We start from the raw sequence: 24,859 nt of genomic DNA on the forward strand, positions 1-24,859 counted from the left end.
TCGAAATTCTTGAAGCAGAATCATGACACGAAAACAAGTTCAAGTAAGATCATCACTTAAAATAAGATTGTTATAGTTATAGAAATTGAACCAAAGTTTGAATATGATTATTACCTTGTATTAGAATAATAACCTACTGTAAGAAACAAAGATTTCTTGAGGTTGGATGATCACCTTACAAGATTGGAAGTGAGCTAGCAAACTTGAAAGTATTCTTGATTTTATGAAACTAGAATTTTTGGAATTTATGAAGAACACTTAGAACTTGAAGATAGAACTTGAGAGAGATCAATTAGATGAAGAAAATTGAAGAATGAAAGTGTTTGTAGGTGTTTTTGGTCGTTGGTGTATGGATTAGATATAAAGGATATGTTATTTTGTTTTCATGTAAATAAGTCATGAATGATTACTCATATTTTTGTAATTTTATGAGATATTTCATGCTAGTTGCCAAATGATGGTTCCCACATGTGTTAGGTGACTCACATGGGCTGCTAAGAGCTGATCATTGGAGTGTATATACCAATAGTACATACATCTAAAAGCTGTGTATTGTACGAGTACGAATACGGGTGCATACGAGTAGAATTGTTGATGAAACTGAACGAGGATGTAATTGTAAGCATTTTTGTTAAGTAGAAGTATTTTGATAAGTGTCTTGAAGTCTTTCAAAAGTGTATGAATACATATTAAAACACTACATGTATATACATTTTAACTGAGTCGTTAAGTCATCGTTAGTCGTTACATGTAAATGTTGTTTTGAAACCTTTAGGTTAACGATCTTGTTAAATGTTGTTAACCCAATGTTTATAATATCAAAAGAGATTTTAAATTATTATATTATCATGATATTATGATGTACGAATATCTCTTAATATGATATATATACATTAAATGTCGTTACAACGATAATCGTTACATATATGTCTCGTTTCAAAATCATTAAGTTAGTAGTCTTGTTTTTACATATGTAGTTCATTGTTAATATAATTAATGATATGTTTACTTATCATAATATCATGTTAACTATATATATAACCATATATATGTCATCATATAGTTTTTACAAGTTTTAACGTTCGTGAATCACCGGTCAACTTGGGTGGTCAATTGTCTATATGAAACCTATTTCAATTAATCAAGTCTTAACAAGTTTGATTGCTTAACATGTTGGAAACATTTAATCATGTAAATATCAATCTCATTTAATATATATAAACATGGAAAAGTTCGGGTCACTACAGTACCTACCCGTTAAATAAATTTCGTCCCGAAATTTTTAGCTGTTGAAGGTGTTGACGAATCTTCTGGAAATAGATGCGGGTATTTCTTCTTCATCTGATCTTCACGCTCCCAGGTGAACACAGGTCCTCTACGAGCATTCCATCGAACCTTAACAATTGGTATCTTGTTTTGCTTAAGTCTTTTAACCTCACGATCCATTATTTCGACGGGTTCTTCGATGAATTGAAGTTTTTCGTTGATTTGGATTTCATCTAATGGAATAGTGAGATCTTCTTTAGCAAAACATTTCTTCAAATTCGAGACGTGGAAAGTGTTATGTACAGCCGCGAGTTGTTGAGGTAACTCAAGTCGGTAAGCTACTGGTCCGACACGATCAATAATCTTGAATGGTCCAATATACCTTGGATTTAATTTCCCTCGTTTACCAAATCGAACAACGCCTTTCCAAGGTGCAACTTTAAGCATGACCATCTCTCCAATTTCAAATTCTATATCTTTTCTTTTAATGTCAGCGTAGCTCTTTTGTCGACTTTGGGCGGTTTTCAACCGTTGTTGAATTTGGATGATCTTCTCGGTAGTTTCCTGTATAATCTCCGGACCCGTAATCTGTCTATCCCCCACTTCACTCCAACAAATCGGAGACCTGCACTTTCTACCATAAAGTGCTTCAAACGGCGCCATCTCAATGCTTGAATGGTAGCTGTTGTTGTAGGAAAATTCTGCTAACGGTAGATGTCGATCCCAACTGTTTCCGAAATCAATAACACATGCTCGTAGCATGTCTTCAAGCGTTTGTATTGTCCTTTCGCTCTGCCCATCAGTTTGTGGATGATAGGCAGTACTCATGTCTAGACGAGTTCCTAATGCTTGCTGTAATGTCTGCCAGAATCTTGAAATAAATCTGCCATCCCTATCAGAGATAATAGAGATTGGTATTCCATGTCTGGAGATGACTTCCTTCAAATACAGTCGTGCTAACTTCTCCATCTTGTCATCTTCTCTTATTGGCAGGAAATGTGCTGATTTGGTGAGACGATCAACTATTACCCAAATAGTATCAAAACCACTTGCAGTCCTTGGCAATTTAGTGATGAAATCCATGGTAATGTTTTCCCATTTCCATTCCAGGATTTTGGGTTGTTGAAGTAGACCTGATGGTTTCTGATGCTCAGCTTTGACCTTAGAACACGTCAAACATTCTCCTACGTATTTAGCAACATCGGCTTTCATACCCGGCCACCAAAAATGTTTCTTGAGATCCTTGTACATCTTCCCCGTTCCAGGATGTATTGAGTATCTGGTTTTATGAGCTTCTCTAAGTACCATTTCTCTCATATCTCCAAATTTTGGTACCCAAATCCTTTCAGCCCTATACCGGGTTCCGTCTTCCCGAATATTAAGATGCTTCTCCGATCCTTTGGGTATTTCATCCTTTAAATTTCCCTCTTTTAAAACTCCTTGTTGTGCCTCCTTTATTTGAGTAGTAAGGTTATTATGAATCATTATATTCATAGATTTTACTCGAATGGGTTCTCTGTCCTTCCTGCTCAAGGCATCGGCTACCACATTTGCCTTCCCCGGGTGGTAACGAATCTCAAAGTCGTAATCATTCAATAATTCAATCCACCTACGCTGCCTCATATTCAGTTGTTTCTGATTAAATATGTGTTGTAGACTTTTGTGGTCGGTATATATAATACTTTTGACCCCATATAAGTAGTGCCTCCAAGTCTTTAATGCAAAAACAACCCGCCTAATTCCAAATCATGCGTCGTATAATTTTGTTCGTGAATCTTCAATTGTCTAGACGCATAAGCAATCACCTTCGTTCGTTGCATTAATACACAACCGAGACCTTGCTTTGATGCGTCACAATAAATCACAAAATCATCATTCCCTTCAGGCAATGACAATATAGGTGCCGTAGTTAGCTTTTTCTTCAATAACTGAAACGCTTTCTCTTGTTCATCATTCCATTCAAATTTCTTCCCTTTATGCGTTAATGCAGTCAAGGGTTTTGCTATTCTGGAAAAGTCTTGGATGAACCTTCTGTAGTAACCAGCTAGTCCTAAAAACTGGCGTATGTGTTTTGGAGTTTTCGGGGTTTCCCACTTTTCAACAGTTTCTATCTTTGCCGGATCCACCTTAATACCTTCTTTGTTCACTATGTGACCGAGGAATTGAACTTCTTCCAACCAAAATGCACACTTTGAAAACTTAGCGTACAATTCTTCCTTCCTCAATACTTCTAACACCTTTCTCAAATGTTCACCGTGTTCTTGGTCATTCTTTGAGTAAATAAGTATGTCATCAATGAAAACAATGACAAACTTGTCAAGGTATGGTCCACACACTCGGTTCATAAGGTCCATGAACACAGCTGGTGCATTAGTTAAACCAAACGGCATGACCATAAACTCGTAATGACCGTAACGTGTTCTGAAAGCAGTCTTTGGAATATCATCTTCTTTCACCCGCATTTGATGATACCCGGAACGTAAGTCAATCTTTAAATAAACAGACGAGCCTTGTAGTTGATCAAATAAGTCGTCGATTCTCGGTAGTGGGTAGCGGTTCTTGATGGTAAGTTTGTTCAACTCTCGGTAGTCGATACACAACCTGAATGTACCATCTTTCTTCTTGACAAACAAAACAGGAGCTCCCCACGGTGATGTGCTTGGTCGAATGAAACCACGCTCTAAAAGTTCTTGTAATTGGCTTTGCAGTTCTTTCATCTCGCTGGGTGCGAGTCTGTAAGGAGCACGAGCTATTGGTGCAGCTCCTGGTACAAGATCTATTTGAAATTCAACGGATCAATGTGGGGGTAATCCTGGTAATTCTTTCGGAAATACATCAGGAAATTCTTTTGCAATGGGAACATCATTGATGCTCTTTTCTTCAGTTTGTACTTTCTCGACGTGTGCTAGAACAGCATAGCAACCTTTTCTTATTAGTTTTTGTGCCTTCAAATTACTAATAAGATGTAGCTTCGTGTTGCCCTTTTCTCCGTACACCATTAAGGGTTTTCCTTTTTCTCGTATAATGCGAATTGCATTTTTGTAACAAACGATCTCTGCTTTCACTTCTTTCAACCAGTCCATACCGATTATCACATCAAAACTCCCTAACTCGACTGGTATCAAATCAATCTTAAATGTTTCGCTAACCAGTTTAATTTCTCGATTCCGACATATATTATCTGCTGAAATTAATTTACCATTTGCTAATTCGAGTAAAAATTTACTATCCAATGGCGTCAATGGACAACTTAATTTAGCACAAAAATCTCTACTCATATAGCTTCTATCCGCACCCGAATCAAATAAAACGTAAGCAGATTTATTGTCAATAAGAAACGTACCCGTAACAAGCTCCGGGTCTTCTTGTGCCTCTGCCGCATTAATATTGAAAACTCTTCCGCGGCCTTGTCCATTCGTGTTCTCCTGGTTCGGGCAATTTCTAATAATGTGGCCCGGTTTTCCACATTTATAACAAACTACATTGGCATAACTTGCTCCGACACTACTTGCTCCGCCATTACTCGTTCCGACACCATTTGTTCCTTTCGTTCTATTAACCCCTGGTCTGTAGACCTCACACTTCGCCGCGCTATGACCATTTCTTTTACACTTGTTGCAAAATTTGGTGCAGAACCCCGAGTGATACTTTTCACACCTTTGGCATAGCTGCTTCTGATTGTTGTTGTTATTGCGGTTATTATTGTTGTTGGGATGATTGTTGTAGTTGCTGTTGTTGTTGTTGTTGTTGTTGTTGTTGTGGTTGTTGTTGTTGGGCCGTTTGTTGTAGTTGCGATTGATGTTGCGATTGTTGGGATAATTGCTGCGATTATTGTTGTAATTGCTGTTGTTGTTGTATTGGTGATTCTTATCACCATTTTCCTCCCACTTTCTTTTGACTTGCTTCACATTGGCCTCTTCAGCAGTCTGTTCTTTAATTCTTTCTTCAATCTGGTTCACTAGTTTGTGAGCCATTCTACATGCCTGTTGTATGGAGGCGGGCTCGTGTGAACTTATATCTTCTTGGATTCTTTCCGGTAATCCTTTCACAAACGCGTCGATCTTCTCTTCCTCATCTTCGAATGCTCCCGGACACAATAGGCACAATTCTATGAATCGTCTTTCATACGTGGTAATATCAAATCCTTGGGTTCGTAACCCTCTAAGTTCTGTCTTGAGCTTATTGACCTCGGTTCTGGGACGGTACTTCTCGTTCATCAAGTGCTTGAATGCTGACCACGGTAGTGCGTACGCATCGTCTTGTCCCACTTGCTCTAGATAGGTATTCCACCATGTTAACGCAGAACCTGTGAAGGTATGCGTAGTGTACTTCACTTTGTCCTCTTCAGTACACTTACTTATGGCAAACACCGATTCGACCTTCTCGGTCCACCGTTTCAATCCGATCGGTCCTTCGGTTCCATCAAATTCCAAAGGTTTGCAGGCAGTGAATTCTTTGTAGGTGCATCCTACACGATTTCCTGTACTGCTAGATCCAAGGTTATTGTTGGTATGTAGCGCAGCCTGTACTGCGGCTATGTTTGAAGCTAGAAAAGTACGGAATTCCTCTTCATTCATATTCACGGTGTGTCGAGTAGTCGGTGCCATTTCCTTCAAAATAGTTAAATGGAACAAGTTAATCATACAGAATATTAAGAGTAGTTAATAGTATTTCGTAGCATAATATGAACTCATTTATAAAAGCTTTTTCTTCATATTAGCATTTTATAAGTTTAAATTCGGGTAGTACCTACCCGTTAAGTTCATACTTAGTAGCTAATATACAATTCAACTACTACAATTCTATATGAAAAACTGATTATAACAATATTTCGCGTTCAAACTTTTACACAATATTTTACAAACTTACAATACCGCTTATTTTACATATAGCATGAAATATAGCACACAATAAATTTGATACAAGATGGTTGTGAAGATAATTCTAGCTAGTACACAAGTCGTTCAGCAAAGGCAATAAAGACACGTAATTCATACGTCCAGAAACAAGTCATGCATTCTGGTTTTACTAGGATTACTTCCCATCCTTGGTCTTGTGGAACATAACCGTTATGGCCGTTGATAAGACAGCGTGTTGTAACGTCGTCAAAGGGACGAGGGTTACGTAATGTCCAACAGTCCCGTAACAATCTAAAAACCTCATTTCTTACCCCAATTACCGACTCCGTCACTTGTGGGAACGTTTTGTTTAATAGTTGTAGCCCGATGTTCTTGTTCTCACTTTGGTGAGAAGCGAACATTACTAATCCGTAAGCATAACATGCTTCTTTATGTTGCATGTTAGCCGCTTTTTCTAAATCACGAAGTCCAATATTCGGATATATTGAGTCAAAATAATTTCTTAACCCATTGCGTAAAATAGCATTTGGGTTCCCCGCAATATATGCGTCAAAGTAAACACATCGTAACTTATGGATTTCCCAATGTGATATCCCCCATCTTTCGAACGAAAGCCTTTTATAAACCAAGGCATTCTTGGAACGTTCTTCGAATGTCTTACAAACTGATCTCGCCTTAAATAGTTGTGCCAAAGAATTCTGACCGACTCTAGACAAGATTTCATCAATCATGTCTCCGGGTAGGTCTCTTAAAATATTGGATTGTCTATCCATTTTGTGTTTTTATACTGTAAAATAGACAAGAGTTAGATTCATAAAAAAAAATACTTATTAATACAAGCAATTTTTACATATATCATAAAGCATAAGCACACTATATTACATATATTACACCACACGAATACAACTATCTTATTCCGACTCGCTTGTTTCTTCTTCTTCGGTTTTGGTTCGTTTTGCCAAGTTTCTAGGGATATATGATGTTCCCCTAATACGAGCCATTATTTTCCACATTGGTTTAGAAAAACCTGGTGGTTTAGAGGTTCCCGGGTCATTGTTACAACTTAAGGACTTCGGGGGTTGACGATACATATAAAGTTCATCGGGGTTGGAATTCGATTTCTTTATTTTTATGCCCTTTCCCTTATTATTTTCTTTTGCCTTTTTAAATTCAGTTGGGGTAATTTCTATAACATCATCGGAATTCTCGTCGGAATCCGATTCATCGGAGAATTGGTAATCCTCCCAATATTTTGCTTCCTTGGCGGAAACACCATTGACCATAATTAACCTTGGTCGGTTGGTTGAGGATTTTCTTTTACTTAACCGTTTTATTATTTCCCCCACCGGTTCTATTTCTTCATCCGGTTCCGATTCTTCTTCCGGTTCCGATTCTTCTTCCGGTTCTGACTCTTCTTCCGGTTCCTCTTCGGGAACTTGTGAATCAGTCCACGAATCATTCCAATTTACATTTAACTCTTCATTATTATTAGGTGAGTCAATGGGACTTGTTCCAGAGGTAGACATCTATCACTTAATATCAAACGCGTTAAGAGATTAATATATCACATAATATTCACATGTTAAAAATATATAGTTTCCAACAAAATTTGTTAAGCAATCATTTTTCAAGTAAACACAGTCGAAGTCCAGACTCACTAATGCATCCTAACAAACTCTATAAGACACACTAATGCAAAATTCTGGTTCTCTAAGACCAACGCTCGGATACCAACTGAAATATCCCGTTCTTATTGATTAAAAACGTTCCATATTAATTGATTTCGTTGCGAGGTTTTGACCTCTATATGAGACGTTTTTCAAAGACTGCATTCATTTTAAAACAAACCATAACCTTTATTTCATCAATAAAGGTTTAAAAAGCTTTACGTAGATTATCAAATAATGATAATCTAAAATATCCTGTTTACACACGACCATTACATAATGGTTTACAATACAAATATGTTACAACAAAATAAGTTTCTTAAATGCAGTTTTTACACAATATCATACAAGCATGGACTCCAAATCTCGTCCTTATTTAAGTATGCGACAGCGGAAGCTCTTAATAATCACCTGAGAATAAACATGTTTAAAACGTCAACAAAAATGTTGGTGAGTTATAGGTTTAACCTATATATATCAAATCATAATAATAGACCACAAGATTTCATATTTCAATACACATCCCATACATAGAGATAAAAATCATTCATATGGTGAACACCTGGTAACCGACATTAACAAGATGCATATATAAGAATATCCCCATCATTCCGGGACACCCTTCGGATATGATATAAATTTCGAAGTACTAAAGCATCCGGTACTTTGGATGGGGTTTGTTAGGCCCAATAGATCTATCTTTAGGATTCGCGTCAATTAGGGTGTCTGTTCCCTAATTCTTAGATTACCAGACTTAATAAAAAGGGGCATATTCGATTTTGATAATTCAACCATAGAATGTAGTTTCACGTACTTGTGTCTATTTTTTAAATCATTTATAAAACCTGCATGTATTCTCATCCCAAAAATATTAGATTTTAAAAGTGGGACTATAACTCACTTTCACAGATTTTTACTTCGTCGGGAAGTAAGACTTGGCCGCTGTTGATTCACGAACCTATAACAATATATACATATACATATATATTAAAGTATGTTCAAAATATATTTACAACACTTTTAATATATTTTGATGTTTTAAGTTTATTAAGTCAGTTGTCCTCGTTAGTAACCTATAACTAGTTGTCCACAGTTAGATGTACAGAAATTAATCGATAAATATTATCTTGAATCAATCCACGACCCAGTGTATACGTATCTCAGTATTGATCACAACTCAAACTATATATATTTTGGAATCAACCTCAACCCTGTATAGCTAACTCCAACATTCACATATAGAGTGTCTATGGTTGTTCCGAAATATATATAGATGTGTCGACATGATAGGTCGAAACATTGTATACGTGTCTATGGTATCTCAAGATTACATAATATACAATACAAGTTGATTAAGTTATGGTTGGAATAGATTTGTTACCAATTTTCACGTAGCTAAAATGAGAAAAATTATCCAATCTTGTTTTACCCATAACTTCTTCATTTTAAATCCGTTTTGAGTGAATCAAATTGCTATGGTTTCATATTGAACTCTATTTTATGAATCTAAACAGAAAAGTATAGGTTTATAGTCGGAAAAATAAGTTACAAGTCGTTTTTGTAAAGGTAGTCATTTCAGTCGAAAGAACGACGTCTAGATGACCATTTTAGAAAACATACTTCCACTTTGAGTTTAACCATAATTTTTGGATATAGTTTTATGTTCATAATAAAAATCATTTTCTCAGAATTACAACTTTTAAATCAAAGTTTATCATAGTTTTTAATTAACTAACCCAAAACAGCCCGCGGTGTTACTACGACGGCGTAAATCCGGTTTTACGGTGTTTTTCGTGTTTCCAGGTTTTAAATCATTAAGTTAGCATATCATATAGATATAGAAAATGTGTTTAATTAATTTTAAAAGTCAAGTTAGAAGGATTAACTTTTGTTTGCGAACAAGTTTAGAATTAACTAAACTATGTTCTAGTGATTACGAGTTTAAACCTTCGAATAAGATAGTTTTATATATATGAATCGAATGATGTTATGAACATCATTACTACCTTAAGTTCCTTGGATAAACCTACTGGAAAATAGAAAAATGGATCTAGCTTCAATGGATCCTTGGATGGCTCGAAGTTCTTGAAGCAGAATCATGACACGAAAACAAGTTCAAGTAAGATCATCACTTAAAATAAGATTGTTATAGTTATAGAAATTGAACCAAAGTTTGTATATGATTATTACCTTGTATTAGAATGATAACCTACTGTAAGAAACAAAGATTTCTTGAGGTTGGATGATCACCTTACAAGATTGGAAGTGAGCTAGCAAACTTGAAAGTATTCTTGATTTTATGAAACTAGAATTTTTGGAATTTATGAAGAACACTTAGAACTTGAAGATAGAACTTGAGAGAGATCAATTAGATGAAGAAAATTGAAGAATGAAAGTGTTTGTAGGTGTTTTTGGTCGTTGGTGTATGGATTAGATATAAAGGATATGTTATTCCTTACAGACTCGCACCCAGCGAGATGAAAGAACTGCAAAGCCAATTACAAGAACTTTTAGAGCGTGGTTTCATTCGACCAAGCACATCACCGTGGGGAGCTCCTGTTTTGTTTGTCAAGAAGAAAGATGGTACATTCAGGTTGTGTATCGACTACCGAGAGTTGAACAAACTTACCATCAAGAACCGCTACCCACTACCGAGAATCGACGACTTATTTGATCAACTACAAGGCTCGTCTGTTTATTCAAAGATTGACTTACGTTCCGGGTATCATCAAATGCGGGTGAAAGAAGATGATATTCCAAAGACTGCTTTCAGAACACGTTACGGTCATTACGAGTTTATGGTCATGCCGTTTGGTTTAACTAATGCACCAGCTGTGTTCATGGACCTTATGAACCGAGTGTGTGGACCATACCTTGACAAGTTTGTCATTGTTTTCATTGATGACATACTTATTTACTCAAAGAATGACCAAGAACACGGTGAACATTTGAGAAAGGTGTTAGAAGTATTGAGGAAGGAAGAATTGTACGCTAAGTTTTCAAAGTGTGCATTTTGGTTGGAAGAAGTTCAATTCCTCGGTCACATAGTGAACAAAGAAGGTATTACGGTGGATCCGGCAAAGATAGAAACTGTTGAAAAGTGGGAAACCCCGAAAACTCCAAAACACATACGCCAGTTTTTAGGACTAGCTGGTTACTACAGAAGGTTCATCCAAGACTTTTCCAGAATAGCAAAACCCTTGACTGCATTAACGCATAAAGGGAAGAAATTTGAATGGAATGATGAACAAGAGAAAGCGTTTCAGTTATTGAAGAAAAAGCTAACTACGGCACCTATATTGTCATTGCCTGAAGGGAATGATGATTTTGTGATTTATTGTGACGCATCAAAGCAAGGTCTCGGTTGTGTATTAATGCAACGAACGAAGGTGATTGCTTATGCGTCTAGACAATTGAAGATTCACGAACAAAATTATACGACGCATGATTTGGAATTAGGCGCGGTTGTTTTTGCATTAAAGACTTGGAGGCACTACTTATATGGGGTCAAAAGTATTATATATACCGACCACAAAAGTCTACAACACATATTTAATCAGAAACAACTGAATATGAGGCAGTGTAGGTGGATTGAATTATTGAATGATTACGACTTTGAGATTCATTACCACCCGGGGAAGGCAAATGTGGTAGCCGATGCCTTGAGCAGGAAGGACAGAGAACCCATTCGAGTAAAATCTATGAATATAATGATTCATAATAACCTTACTACTCAAATAAAGGAGGCACAACAAGGAGTTTTAAAAGAGGGAAATTTAAAGGATGAAATACCCAATGGATCGGAGAAGCATCTTAATATTCGGGAAGACGGAACCCGGTATAGGGCTGAAAGGATTTGGGTACCAAAATTTGGAGATATGAGAGAAATGGTACTTAGAGAAGCTCATAAAACCAGATACTCAATACATCCTGGAACGGGGAAGATGTACAAGGATCTCAAGAAACATTTTTGGTGGCCGGGTATGAAAGCCGATGTTGCTAAATACGTAGGAGAATGTTTGACGTGTTCTAAGGTCAAAGCTGAGCATCAGAAACCATCAGGTCTACTTCAACAACCCAAAATCCCGGAATGGAAATGGGAAAACATTACCATGGATTTCATCACTAAATTGCCAAGGACTGCAAGTGGTTTTGATACTATTTGGGTAATAGTTGATCGTCTCACCAAATCAGCACATTTCCTGCCAATAAGAGAAGATGACAAGATGGAGAAGTTAGCACGACTGTATTTGAAGGAAGTCATCTCCAGACATGGAATACCAATCTCTATTATCTCTGATAGGGATGGCAGATTTATTTCAAGATTCTGGCAGACATTACAGCAAGCATTAGGAACTCGTCTAGACATGAGTACTGCCTATCATCCACAAACTGATGGGCAGAGCGAAAGGACAATACAAACGCTTGAAGACATGCTACGAGCATGTGTTATTGATTTCGGAAACAGTTGGGATCGACATCTACCGTTAGCAGAATTTTCCTACAACAACAGCTACCATTCAAGCATTGAGATGGCGCCGTTTGAAGCACTTTATGGTAGAAATTGCAGGTCTCCGATTTGTTGGAGTGAAGTGGGGGATAGACAGATTACGGGTCCGGAGATTATACAGGAAACTACCGAGAAGATCATCCAAATTCAACAACGGTTGAAAACCGCCCAAAGTCGACAAAAGAGCTACGCTGACATTAAAAGAAAAGATATAGAATTTGAAATTGGAGAGATGGTCATGCTTAAAGTTGCACCTTGGAAAGGCGTTGTTCGATTTGGTAAACGAGGGAAATTAAATCCAAGGTATATTGGACCATTCAAGATTATTGATCGTGTCGGACCAGTAGCTTACCGACTTGAGTTACCTCAACAACTCGCGGCTGTACATAACACTTTCCACGTCTCGAATTTGAAGAAATGTTTTGCTAAAGAAGATCTCACTATTCCATTAGATGAAATCCAAATCAACGAAAAACTTCAATTCATCGAAGAACCCGTCGAAATAATGGATCGTGAGGTTAAAAGACTTAAGCAAACCAAGATACCAATTGTTAAGGTTCGATGGAATGCTCGTAGAGGACCTGAGTTCACCTGGGAGCATGAAGATCAGATGAAGAAGAAATACCCGCATCTATTTCCAGAAGATTCGTCAACACCTTCAACAGCTTAAAATTTCGGGACGAAATTTATTTAACGGGTAGGTACTCTAGTGACCCGAACTTTTCCATGTTTATATATATTAAATGAGATTGATATTTACATGATTAAATGTTTCTAACATGTTAAGCAATCAAACTTGTTAAGACTTGATTAATTGAAATAGGTTTCATATAGACAATTGACCACCCAAGTTGACCGGTGATTCACGAACGTTAAAACTTGTAAAAACTATATGATGACATATATATGGTTATATATATAGTTAACATGATATTATGATAAGTAAACATATCATTAATTATATTAACAATGAACTACATATGTAAAAACAAGACTACTAACTTAATGATTTTGAAACGAGACATATATGTAACGATTATCGTTGTAACGACATTTAATGTATATATATCATATTAAGAGATATTCGTACATCATAATATCATGATAATATAATAATTTAAAATCTCTTTTGATATTATAAACATTGGGTTAACAACATTTAACAAGATCGTTAACCTAAAGGTTTCAAAACAACATTTACATGTAACGACTAACGATGACTTAACGACTCAGTTAAAATGTATATACATGTAGTGTTTTAATATGTATTCATACACTTTTGAAAGACTTCAAGACACTTATCAAAATACTTCTACTTAACAAAAATGCTTACAATTACATCCTCGTTCAGTTTCATCAACAATTCTACTCGTATGCACCCGTATTCGTACTCGTACAATACACAGCTTTTAGATGTATGTACTATTGGTATATACACTCCAATGATCAGCTCTTAGCAGCCCATGTGAGTCACCTAATGCATGTGGGAACCATCATTTGGCAACTAGCATGAAATATCTCATAAAATTACAAAAATATGAGTAATCATTCATGACTTATTTACATGAAAACAAAATAACATATCCTTTATATCTAATCCATACACCAATGACCAAAAACACCTACAAACACTTTCATTCTTCAATTTTCTTCATCTAATTGATCTCTCTCAAGTTCTATCTTCAAGTTCTAAGTGTTCTTCATAAATTCCAAAAATTCTAGTTTCATAAAATCAAGAATACTTTCAAGTTTGCTAGCTCACTTCCAATCTTGTAAGGTGATCATCCAACCTCAAGAAATCTTTGTTTCTTACAGTAGGTTATCATTCTAATACAAGGTAATAATCATATTCAAACTTTGGTTCAATTTCTATAACTATAACAATCTTATTTTAAGTGATGATCTTACTTGAACTTGTTTTCGTGTCATGATTCTGCTTCAAGAACTTCGAGCCATCCAAGGATCCATTGAAGCTAGATCCATTTTTCTATTTTCCAGTAGGTTTATCCAAGGAACTTAAGGTAGTAATGATGTTCATAACATCATTCGATTCATATATATAAAACTATCTTATTCGAAGGTTTAAACTCGTAATCACTAGAACATAGTTTAGTTAATTCTAAACTTGTTCGCAAACAAAAGTTAATCCTTCTAACTTGACTTTTAAAATTAATTAAACACATTTTCTATATCTATATTATATGCTAACTTAATGATTTAAAACCTGGAAACACGAAAAACACCGTAAAACCGGATTTACGCCGTCGTAGTAACACCGCGGGCTGTTTTGGGTTAGTTAATTAAAAACTATGATAAACTTTGATTTAAAAGTTGTAATTCTGAGAAAATGATTTTTATTATGAACATAAAACTATATCCAAAAATTATGGTTAAACTCAAAGTGGAAGTATGTTTTCTAAAATGGTCATCTAGACGTCGTTCTTTCGACTGAAATGACTACCTTTACAAAAACGACTTGTAACTTATTTTTCCGACTCTAAACCTATACTTTTCTGTTTAGATTCATAAAATAGAGTTCAATATGAAACCATAGCAATTTGATTCACTCAAAACGGATTTAAAATGAAGAAGTTATGGGTAAAACAAGATTGGATAATTTTTCTCATTTTAGCTACGTGAAAATTGGTAACAAATCTATTCCAACCATAACTTAATCAACTTGTATTGTATATTATGTAATCTTGAGATACCATAGACACGTATACAATGTTTCGACCTATCATGTCGACACATCTATATATATTTCGGAACAACCATAGACACTCTATATGTGAATGTTGGAGTTAGCTATACAGGGTTGAGGTTGATTCCAAAATATATATAGTTTGAGTTGTGATCAATACTGAGATACGTATACACTGGGTCGTGGATTGATTCAAGATAATATTTATCGATTAATTTCTGTACATCTAACTGTGGACAACTAGTTATAGGTTACTAACGAGGACAACTGACTTAATAAACTTAAAACATCAAAATATATTAAAAGTGTTGTAAATATATTTTGAACATACTTTAATATATATGTATATGTATATATTGTTATAGGTTCGTGAATCAACAGTGGCCAAGTCTTACTTCCCGACGAAGTAAAAATCTGTGAAAGTGAGTTATAGTCCCACTTTTAAAATCTAATATTTTTGGGATGAGAATACATGCAGGTTTTATAAATGATTTACAAAATAGACACAAGTACGTGAAACTACATTCTATGGTTGAATTATCGAAATCGAATATGCCCCTTTTTATTAAGTCTGGTAATCTAAGAATTAGGGAACATACACCCTAATTGACGCGAATCCTAAAGATAGATCTATTGGGCCTAACAAACCCCATCCAAAGTACCGGATGCTTTAGTACTTCGAAATTTATATCATATCCGAAGGGTGTCCCGGAATGATGGGGATATTCTTATATATGCATCTTGTTAATGTCGGTTACCAGGTGTTCACCATATGAATGATTTTTATCTCTATGTATGGGATGTGTATTGAAATATGAAATCTTGTGGTCTATTATTATGATTTGATATATATAGGTTAAACCTATAACTCACCAACATTTTTGTTGACGTTTTAAGCAAGTTTATTCTCAGGTGATTATTAAGAGCTTCCGGTGTCGCATACTTAAATAAGGATGAGATTTGGAGTCCATGCTTGTATGATATTGTGTAAAAACTGCATTCAAGAAACTTATTTTGTTGTAACATATTTGTATTGTAAACCATAACCTTTATTTCATCAATAAAGGTTTAAAAAGCTTTACGTAGATTATCAAATAATGATAATCTAAAATATCCTGTTTACACACGACCATTACATAATGGTTTACAATACAAATATGTTACAACAAAATAAGTTTCTTGAATGCAGTTTTTACACAATATCATACAAGCATGGACTCCAAATCTCGTCCTTATTTAAGTATGCGACAGCGGAAGCTCTTAATAATCACCTGAGAATAAACATGCTTAAAATGTCAACAAAAATGTTGGTGAGTTATAGGTTTAACCTATATATATCAAATCATAATAATAGACCACAAGATTTCATATTTCAATACACATCCCATACATAGAGATAAAAATCATTCATATGGTGAACACCTGGTAACCGACATTAACAAGATGCATATATAAGAATATCCCCATCATTCCGGGACACCCTTCGGATATGATATAAATTTCGAAGTACTAAAGCATCCGGTACTTTGGATGGGGTTTGTTAGGCCCAATAGATCTATCTTTAGGATTCGCGTCAATTAGGGTGTCTGTTCCCTAATTCTTAGATTACCAGACTTAATAAAAAGGGGCATATTCGACTTCGATAATCCAACCATAGAATGTAGTTTCACGTACTTGTGTCAATTTCGTAAAACAGTTATAAAAGTTACGCATGTATTCCCAGCCCAAAAATATAAAGGGTAAAAAGGCAAATGAAACTCACCATACTGTATTTTGTAGTAAAAATACATATATCATCATTGAATATGTGTAGGGTTGGCCTCGGATTCACGAACCTATATTAATTATATATATATTTATGTTGATCAATATTTGTCTAACAAATTAGGTTAAGTCATAGTGTACCACAATCCTAATGCTCGAGTCTGACTCAACAGTATAGTAACATGTTATATTACTCATGTTTAGTTAAAATTTTAGTAAAAGGTGACGTGTGAAACAACGTATCACAAATGGTTTCATAATCATAAAATAGTATTTTAGTTTTTAGAGAAAGTCAACACAAAAATATTAACTGAAAAGTTAACGGAAAAGTCAAAGTTCAAGGTCAAAAGTCAAAGGTTAAAGTAAAAACGAGGTCGCATGCAAAAACACAATAACTTATACAAAAAAAGATTTTTCGGTCAAACATGACTAAACGGCCACTTCAGCGATTTTTAGAAAAATTATCGGAACTCCGATTGATAAACGGCCAAAGATAAAAGTTACACATTACCAAAAAGGATTAAGCATAAATTTTACAGAAGTAAACTAAACCTAGACAACTCGTAGTTGCCAACGCGGTTTCGGCGTTTCAAAGTTAATTTTTCAGCTTTAATAAATTTACAAAAGTGACCGAGTAGCCTACTTTGGAGATTTTTAGAAAATTCCTCGAAACTCGGATTGACAAACGGTCAAAGCCTTCAAATTCTCGTTACCACAAAGATATAACATGATTTTTGGCAAAAGCAAACACACATCAGGCCGACCATCACAACTGATACAAAACTGATATTTTTAATAAAAAGTTTCAACTCTTTTTAGAATTTTAAAATGTGACCAAACAGTCAACTTTGACGATTTTTAGAAAAATCGTCGAGACTCGAATTGACAAACGGCCAGAGTCGTTTGTTAGACCTTACAACAAAGAATTCAGTGGTATTTTTTTTTTAATCTGAAACAACGCAGATCAGCGAGAATTTCAGTTTCCGTATCGACGTTTCATCAAAATTTACAAAACTTCTTTTATCCATAACTTGACAACCGTTCAACGAAACGAGACGTGCTTTATATGAAAATTCATCTACTCGACGAGTAGAATCCAAATAACCACTTTTTATTACCCAGAAAATTAGTTCACTAATTATCATCAGCAATTTTAATTACGAAATTAATTATACAATTCGTTTATTTCATAACTTTCTAACCGTTCATCGAATCCATTTGATATCTAAATGAAAAGTTCTTAATTTTTCGCTAGCTTTCCAAAGACATGCATATTTTATACCTTATTTCATCCCTAGTATAACAACCTTTAAGATTCAACATAACCTATCTAAGGGCAATATCAGATATACAAGCATGCACAATCCTATAATCTCGAGCACTAGTCAGGGATACACTATTAGTAAATAAAAGTTAAGTTATGAGTGCTCACGTATCAATATTGAGGTTCAATATTGTAGGAAAGGTACGTAGACGCAACGGAGATGACAAACACTAGTTTAACCTCACAAGCATACCCATGAACAATACCCATCATCTCCATAGCCATAACTCATAATTTCCTTAGCCCTATCTTACTCATAAAACTTGTCTTGAAATGACCCACTCATGACCTTGTCGTAATATTTTATGTATAATACTAATATTATCGCTCCCTAATATCAAATAATAATAAGGTTAATAATATTAATATTTAAAATTTATATGTATGTGTGTGTGTTTACGGAGTGCAGAAGAAAAATGAATCACAAAACTGGATTTCGTTTGATTTAAATGAATTGTGGCCTTACCTACTACACCATTTTAATATATAATAATATAATTAAAAAAAAAAAAACGTTGATGGTAAAAATATAATTTTTACAAAAATGACACGGTCGTGGTCTCACGACTCATGTACCACTTTCGGTTTTTCGGGCGCACTTTCGTACATTTAGAAAACTAGCCTTTTACGTTACGCGACGAGTGAATGAACATGTATCATTTTATTTTTATTATTATTATATTTTTTTATATTTAATTTATATAATTACTTATATATTATATTATATTTACGTTGATGGTAAAAATATAATTTTTACAAAAATGACACGGTCGTGGTCTCACGACTCATGTACCACTTTCGGTTTTTCGGGCGCACTTTCGTACATTTAGAAAACTAGCCTTTTACGTTACGCGACGTGTACCTTTTACAAAAATTAGACTTACTCATCAATAAATTACCTTTATAAAAATATAACTTATAAAATTGAGTGTTGTGGTCATTTACTTCCATAAATCAAAGTCTCGTTGTTTGTCAAAATATTTTATTTTAAATTAAACGTTTTGTGACATGTACCTTTATTAATAACTAGACTTAAATTAGTTAAAAACTAACTCACTCAAAGTGTAACTTAATCTTTTGAGTGTTTTGATCATTTCCTTTTATAATTCATAAACTTGTTAATTATCAAAGCCTATTTATTAATATTAGTTTAAAATCAAAACGTTTTATGACTAGTTTAAATTAAAATTTTATAATCTTATACACATTTTTGAAATATTTATCTTATAACATACTAGTTATCCTTTCAAAACTAATTATATATTTTAAGATCATTTACATTATCAAAAATCCTATAACGTTTATGCTTTAAAACTTAATTTGTTTTCATTCTTTTATGCGTAAATATTTAGTTTAATTTTCTTAACTTTCTAAATAATATATCTTAATATAACATATCAAATGGGTTTATCTAGTCAACGAATCTTATCCCAATTATTCTTTCTATATGATAAATCGAGTATTATGAAATTCAATTCTCCACTAACTTTTGTCTAACTCCCAATAAGTGATACTTTGTTCTTACTTGTAAATCACTTTACCATTTATTCCGAATACCGTTAAAAGTAAGAGTTTTCTAATTCAAAGTGGACCTCATAACAGAGACTCGAAATCATAATTCAATGTATCTGATAATTCAATCATTTGATATTATCTTTTAATCTCGTTGATAAACTTACATCAAACAAATACGTTCATGTAAAGTATTATTTATTCAATACCTTGATAACATTTCCAAGTTCATAAAATAGATCTCATAGCTTATATTCATATTAACTAATCCGTTCAATGTTTTATTAATATATCTCCATTTAATAATCACACATGTATATGTATATATATTTATTTACACATAATTGTTCGTGAATCGTTAGGCATGGTTAAAGGATATTTGATTACAGAAATATAGTTTCAAAACTTTCGAGACTCAACATTACAGATTTTGCTTATCGTGTCGGATATATATAAAGATTAAAGTTTAAATTTGATCGGAAATTTCCGGGTCATCACATTACCTACCCGTTAAAAGAAATTTCGTCCCGAAATTTGATCGAGGTCGTCATGGCTAACTAATAAAATGTTTTCATGACGAATATGAATCGATAATAGAGTTTTATCATAATTGAGTGATATAGATAAAACGATTTGTTTTTGTGAAGAGCACGAATGAAGCTATCACCTAAGAGTGAAAATGAATAAATGCAGGTTTGACCTAACAGGTGGCGTAGTCAAGATTGATTTCCGAAATCTAAGGAATTTAGAAGAAATCTTTATATTAAGATTTGATTCTTCGGTAATTAAGGAGATTCAGATCTTCTCTGATTAAACGCGATAATCTGCTTCGATTGCTCTGTCAAAAATTTTCCTATAAATCCACCCTCTCCTTTTCCTTACAACTCACACCTTCTATTCTTTCTTTCTCAATTCCTACTTTAAAGTATTCGTTAATATGCTTCATCCCATCCTGATCCTTGATATCCTCTTAACTTGCATATCTGTCATCCTTCTTTTTAATCTGCCACCAGAAGAATCTATTTACTTCTACTATACTCTTGGGTTTATAGTGTTTCTAGTTCTCCCATGTCTTTACATTGCTATATGCATCGATATATACGGGTTGTAATTTCCGGGTTGTTGTTAGATTTTACACCTTCCCTTATATTTCGATGTCCCTGCTTCTGTCTTCTATAGTCATCGTCATCCATAGTTAATGCTCTCTTCTATTTGCTGCGGTTTATACCCCGAATTTCTATTTTGGAGCTTTGTCCTTTCGTTTCTTCTTCTTGCGATTAAATAGCTCTCGTAATGGTCCGGAATTCGTATGTATGGATTTCAGAAGGAATATAGTAATTGTTCTAAGAAAGAAAGGGCAATGGTAAATCCTGATTTTGTTAAATTACCAGAATACCCTGAAAAAGACCGAATCATCAAGAAATAGTTCCTTGATATGTTTAGAGATTAAGTAGAATGTAAGAATCGTGTAAATGGTACATGATGACGGTATATTCTGTGAATCATCACGTCCATTAGAAACTTAGCATGAATCACCGTAATATAATGACGTTGATCAAGTGTCATTATATTATACTAACCCATGCATCAGTTCCCAACACTACTTCAAAAACATTCATATTTGAATTTTTCAGAATTTAGCAACTAACACAGTTTCTTTTATGTTGCAGATATTACGGAGAGATAAATGATCTCATATAAGAATAGTTGTGATAATATTTCCAGAAATATGGAGAATATGTATAATGGGAGATACGAAGATACCTTATAATATTTAAGGTAAGATGATGATGAAGAATATCTATCTGTGAAGGTTTAAACTAAGGGGTAATGTGTTTGCTAACTATTTCCGCAGACACTGAATCATTTGGATTCTTTGAAGGTAGATTCAGTCCTTGTGATTTATCCACAGCTTTCTTCATAGTTTCGCATAATCTGCTTTTCGGTACTATATTTTCTATTGAATGTTTCCAATATATTGATACACAGGAAGCACGAAGAGGTATATAATTTTGGACGAGAATATTTATGAAAATATCCTCAGAAATATCAAAGATATTGATGATGATATTTTGGAATTTCTAAGTTCGACGGTTGATGGAGAAAGATTTTCCGCAAGATTTTAACATGACTTCGGAGCAAGATATTCTCTAAAGATTTCAACGGATCCAGAATTACCTGAATCCTTTGAATATAGGATTTGGTCCTTGTATTTGTCCTTGGTCTCCTTCATGGGTAACTCAATCTGTTTTTCAATACCCAATTTTCTATCGAGCGTTCCTAACACTCCTTTCTTTATCATCAAACTTTTGTCCGTTTAGACCATCTACCATTTTTTTGTTTCCTCTGCATTTAATGTTATGATATCTGAATCATCGGTTATTAATCCGAGGTGGTTTCAGGAGAATTGTGTTTTTAGATGATTAAACGCTGATGGTAATATGATGGAATATGAAAGGTTACCTGGTAACAATAAAAGAGTACGCGTATATATAAACGTTATAATAAGGTTGTTTCATACGAAAAGTCGAAGTTGACTTGTTGGAGCTGTGACAAAATTGGCTAATTTTGAAAAGGGATCGCAAAGTTGTTTTTGTTAATAAATGCCAAAGGATCTGACGCGGCTACGTGTTGAACTTTTACTCAATTGCTGAGAGTTTCTCAGGTGCATAACTATATGCATAAATGTTTCCTTCCGTAGATGAAGTGCGGTTGATTCATCCTATCGATTGAGGTGTTTTCAAGAATCATGAAAGGTTTGAACGCAGAATATAATCGTGAAGATACAAATGAGGTTTAAGACAAAATCAAGTGGCAAACTTGAAGAATTGTTTAGTTTCATATGTTATATTCAATATTTTAATTCATTTTAATTGTACAATGTTATTAGTCCACAGTCGATAGTCCACAGTTGACAGTGCAATCATTCATATATAGTTTAATATATAATATTTGAATTAATTAATACGTATTGTGACCCGTGTACATGTCTTAGACTCGATCACAACTCAAAGTATATATATTATTATAGAATCAACCTCAACCCTGTATAGAGAACTCGATCATTACTGCATATAGAGTGTCTATGGTGATTCCAAATAATATATATAGATGTGTCGATATGATATATCAAAACCTTGTATACGTGTCCCGATATTTAAAGTGCGTAAAATAAATAACAGAAATTAAATGACGATAAATAAAGTGCGTAAAGTAAATAACAGAAATTAAATGACAATAAATAAAATTGCGAGAATATAAATTGCGATAAATAAATTGCGATAAATAAAATGTAATACGGAATTAACAGTTAGCTAGGAACAGTTAGCTAGGATTTTGTTAGCGTGGTTTCTTAATAAAATTTAATATTGTTAATTAGTCTGTTTCTATTCAATTTTTATTGTGTCCATTATTTCTTCATTATGCCACTTGTTGGATTCTGATAGGTCAAAATTCAAATATGAAATTGAATTTGAATGAAAATAGTTATTCTTTGGTGAATGGATAAGTATCCCGGTGGTTGTAAATAGGATAGTGAATAACTGTTGAATCAGATTCGAAGAATATACAGTGTAACTTATTAATAATATCTATTTGTATAATATTTTAATACAAATTCTAATATTGTTACCATTAGGATATGATATAAATATTTCAGTTGGTATCCGAGCGTTGGTCTTAGAGAACCAGAATTTTGCATTAGTGTGTCTTATCGAGTTTGTTAGGATGCATTAGTGAGTCTGGACTTCGACTGTGTTTACTTGAAAAATGATTGCTTAACAAATTTTGTTGGAAACTATATATTTTTAACATGTGAATATTATGTGATATATTAATCTCTTAACGCGTTTGATATTATGTGATAGATGTCTACCTCTAGAACAAGTCCCATTGACTCACCTAATAATAATGAAGAGTTAAATGTAAATTGGAATGATTCGTGGACTGATTCACAAGTTCCCGAAGAGGAACCGGAAGAAGAGTCAGAACCGGAAGAAGAATCGGAACCGGAAGAAGAATCGGAACCGGATGAAGAAATAGAACCGGTGGGGGAAATAATAAAACGGTTAAGTAAAAGAAAATCCTCAACCAACCGACCAAGGTTAATTATGGTCAATGGTGTTTCCGCCAAGGAAGCAAAATATTGGGAGGATTACCAATTCTCCGATGAATCGGATTCCGACGAGAATTCCGATGATGTTATAGAAATTACCCCAACTGAATTTAAAAAGGCAAAAGAAAATAATAAGGGAAAGGGCATAAAAATAAAGAAATCGAATTCCAACCCCGATGAACTTTATATGTATCGTCAACCCCCGAAGTCCTTAAGTTGTAACAATGACCCGGGAACAATTAAACCACCAGGTTTTTCTAAACCAATGTGGAAAATAATGGCTCGTATTAGGGGAACATCATATATCCCTAGAAACTTGGCAAAACGAACCAAAACCGAAGAAGAAGAAACAAGCGAGTCGGAATAAGATAGTTGTATTCGTGTGGTGTAATATATGTAATATAGTGTGCTTATGCTTTATGATATATGTAAAAATTGCTTGTATTAATAAGTATTTTTTTTTATGAATCTAACTCTTGTCTATTTTACAGTATAAAAACACAAAATGGATAGACAACCCAATATTTTAAGAGACCTACCCGGAGACATGATTGATGAAATCTTGTCTAGAGTCGGTCAGAATTCTTCGGCACAACTATTTAAGGCGAGATCAGTTTGTAAGACATTCGAAGAACGTTCCAAGAATGCCTTGGTTTATAAAAGGCTTTCGTTCGAAAGATGGGGGATATCACATTGGGAAATCCATAAGTTACGATGTGTTTACTTTGACGCATATATTGCGGGGAACCCAAATGCTATTTTACGCAATGGGTTAAGAAATTATTTTGACTCAATATATCCGAATATTGGACTTCGTGATTTAGAAAAAGCGGCTAACATGCAACATAAAGAAGCATGTTATGCTTACGGATTAGTAATGTTCGCTTCTCACCAAAGTGAGAACAAGAACATCGGGCTACAACTATTAAACAAAACGTTCCCACAAGTGACGGAGTCGGTAATTGGGGTAAGAAATGAGGTTTTTAGATTGTTACGGGACTATTGGACATTACGTAACCCTCGTCCCTTTGACGACGTTAGAACACGCTGTCTTATCAACGGCCATAACGGTTATGTTCCACAAGACCAAGGATGGGAAGTAATCATAGTAAAACCAGAATGCATGACTTGTTTCTGGA

The sequence above is a fragment of the Rutidosis leptorrhynchoides genome, chromosome 2 (assembly GCF_046630445.1).
Source record: "Rutidosis leptorrhynchoides isolate AG116_Rl617_1_P2 chromosome 2, CSIRO_AGI_Rlap_v1, whole genome shotgun sequence".
NCBI classification, from domain to species: domain Eukaryota; kingdom Viridiplantae; phylum Streptophyta; class Magnoliopsida; order Asterales; family Asteraceae; genus Rutidosis; species Rutidosis leptorrhynchoides.